This window comes from Pteropus vampyrus, unplaced genomic scaffold, assembly GCF_000151845.1.
Source record: "Pteropus vampyrus isolate Shadow unplaced genomic scaffold, Pvam_2.0 Scaffold46, whole genome shotgun sequence".
In the NCBI taxonomy this organism is placed as follows: Eukaryota; Metazoa; Chordata; class Mammalia; order Chiroptera; family Pteropodidae; genus Pteropus; species Pteropus vampyrus.
The window spans coordinates 6126971-6129532 of NW_011888827.1; positions in this window are offsets into that span (position 1 = coordinate 6126971).

A 2562-nucleotide genomic window follows, 5' to 3' on the forward strand; every position below is an offset into this window, starting at 1 on the left:
AATATATTAGGTAAAATGAGGATATGTTGTTAAATAAAATACGTTATTAAAAGCAGAGTCAACTATTTTTTTTACTTCTTAAAATATGATTACTAGATACTTTTAAATTACACATGTGGCTCACATCATATTTCTATTGGACACAGTTGGGCTAGTCTACTGGGGTTAAAACTCAGCAGCAAGTATAAATTTTCTTTCATTCCTCTTTCTTTCTCCTTCCTTCCTTCCTTTTTTCTTTCCCTCATTCCTCCCTTTCTTCCTTTCTTTCTCTTTCTCTTTTCCCTCTCTCTCCTCCCCTTCTCTCTCTTTTTAAAAAACTACCATATGTAGAAACTGCCAAAATAATGTAGCCTTTTAGCAGCTACATTATTTTCTGAATGGACATTTTAGTAGTTGATCTTCCATTCTCAATGAAGTAGATGCTTTTTATAATATGAAATCATCCCATTGCCCAGAACTATATTAAAGTTAGGGATACGTATTCCATTAGTTGTACTGAGCTTCTAGACTCCCTGGAAGGAAAAAAAAAAATGACATAAATGAAGTTTCTTCTACATTAAGCATCAAATGAATGAAAGCATTTGAAGAAACCACCTACGTGAAGTCTTAGAATTGTAATTACTCAACCCTCCAATTTGGCAGAGGTTTTCTTACAATATAACCATCTCCCCAAAATGGTCCCTCTCGGTAGGAGGTAGAGAGACTGCGGGCTGCACGGGTCCAGGACAAAGACATCACTGATATGGACACTTGAACTGCTGCTTAAGACGGAAATTCCTAGCGTTCATCTTGGCTGGGGCCAGGGGTTGTTCTGGGATACTGTGAGGCCAGCCTTTAGTCTTAACGTACCTGCTTGTAATGCAATGAATTTGCTTACTTCTCAAAAAAATAGACACAATAAAAGGAGCTGCTTCGATTCCCCTCTGGTTTCTATGAAAAAATAAAATTCACTATTAAAATTCAGTGCTCTGTAGCTGTGTGGACATCCTTCCTGGAGGAGCAGAGAACTTTGAGCCTGGAAGGGACCCATGAGGCAGTCATTTCGGTAGGTGAGGAAATGCCCTGTGGTCGCATCATGGCTCACTTCATCCATCAGCAGCAAGGCTGGAAGGTGCTGTCCTACCCATTCTGCTGCCTACTGCCCATGGCTTGCTTCTCCACTCTGTCCTCTACCTCCCCTTCCCCTGTGGGTACCGGAGAGGCCAAAATGCTCCCATGTCTCAGGGCACTTCTGTCCACCAGTGTGGTTTTTGTTTTGTTTTGTTTTGTTTTTGTTTTTGTTTTTATTTTTTATTTTTTTGAGTTAATGAAAGTGGTTCTTTCCTAAAACATTTATTTAGGAACTTGGGGTTTAAGTGGACATCTCTGATAAACATTAGTATTTTCCTTCTTTCTTTTAACTTTAACCATTAGTTAAGGAACAATAGGAACAATAAAATAAAACCAAGACCTACTGATGCTGTCTTAGGCTTGCAAAGCTTTAACCCTGGTTGCAGAGTGAAGAAGAAACTGTAGAAGCTCCCCGTGCAATGATCTGTTTTCTAAATAGGAGGAAACCATTTTGCATCCAGAATTCTAGCTTAGAGGTGGAACTCACCTTAGTATTGACAATGTCAGTTTCCAAGTGAACCAGAGTAAAGGCTGAGGTTTTTGCTGGCTGTGAACACCTGTGGCCATTTCAATATGTCTAGTTCCTCAGAAGCATCTTGGGGATTCATGTGCAAATGATGATTAAACTGGTGCTGGGGGACCAGGAAAAGAAGAGGGAGAAGCCCAGCACAGGTGTGCTCTTCGGCCAAGTCCCAGCCTCAGCCTGATCCCACAGGGGAGCTCTGCAATGTCCATTATACCTCAGAGTTAGTCCACACCCGAGGCGGGAGATTGGCCTTTCACCCCTCTGCATAGGTCAGTCATTGGTCAAGGACCAGCCTGACCAAGGTGAGCTCTGTGAGTGCTGTCACCCGGGGTTGTCTTCAGCTGCAGGCCAGAAGCAAGCACACAGGCCAGGGGATGGATGCGCAAATCAGGAAAGGGGACGAAGGGGATCTCGAGGTCTGCTGCACCACAGTTTTAACCTGGATAGCATCTTGGTGTCTTTTGCTCTCCGTTTATGTCCCCTGGGGCTCCTCACCCTGAAATCTAGGTTGGGATGTGTAGTAGAAATTTGCTGTTTTCCGGTTGCCCAATCTCCGTTCCTCCTTTCCTTTGATAATTGTAAATTATTACTAAAGTAATGTAGCAAAGCTAAAGTAATAGTAATATCAGGAAATTATTCTTCTCGGTCCACATTTTTTGGCAGAGATGACGAACCCAGACCCCATGGATGGGCATGTGCCCCAGGCCTAGGCAAGCAGACATGGCCTTCCCTCCAGCTCAGTCACTGATTTAGAGATGGTGCTTCTGTCAGTAGTCATACATAGGGAATAGAAATGACTCCAGCAGTCTTTAAATAGGAAGATATTTAATGCAGGGAATCAGGGGCTTATGAAATCACAGGAAGGGCTGGAGGAGCAGGCTCTGGCTGGGTCTCCAGGAAAGCTGCATTTTGCCCACCAAGGATGA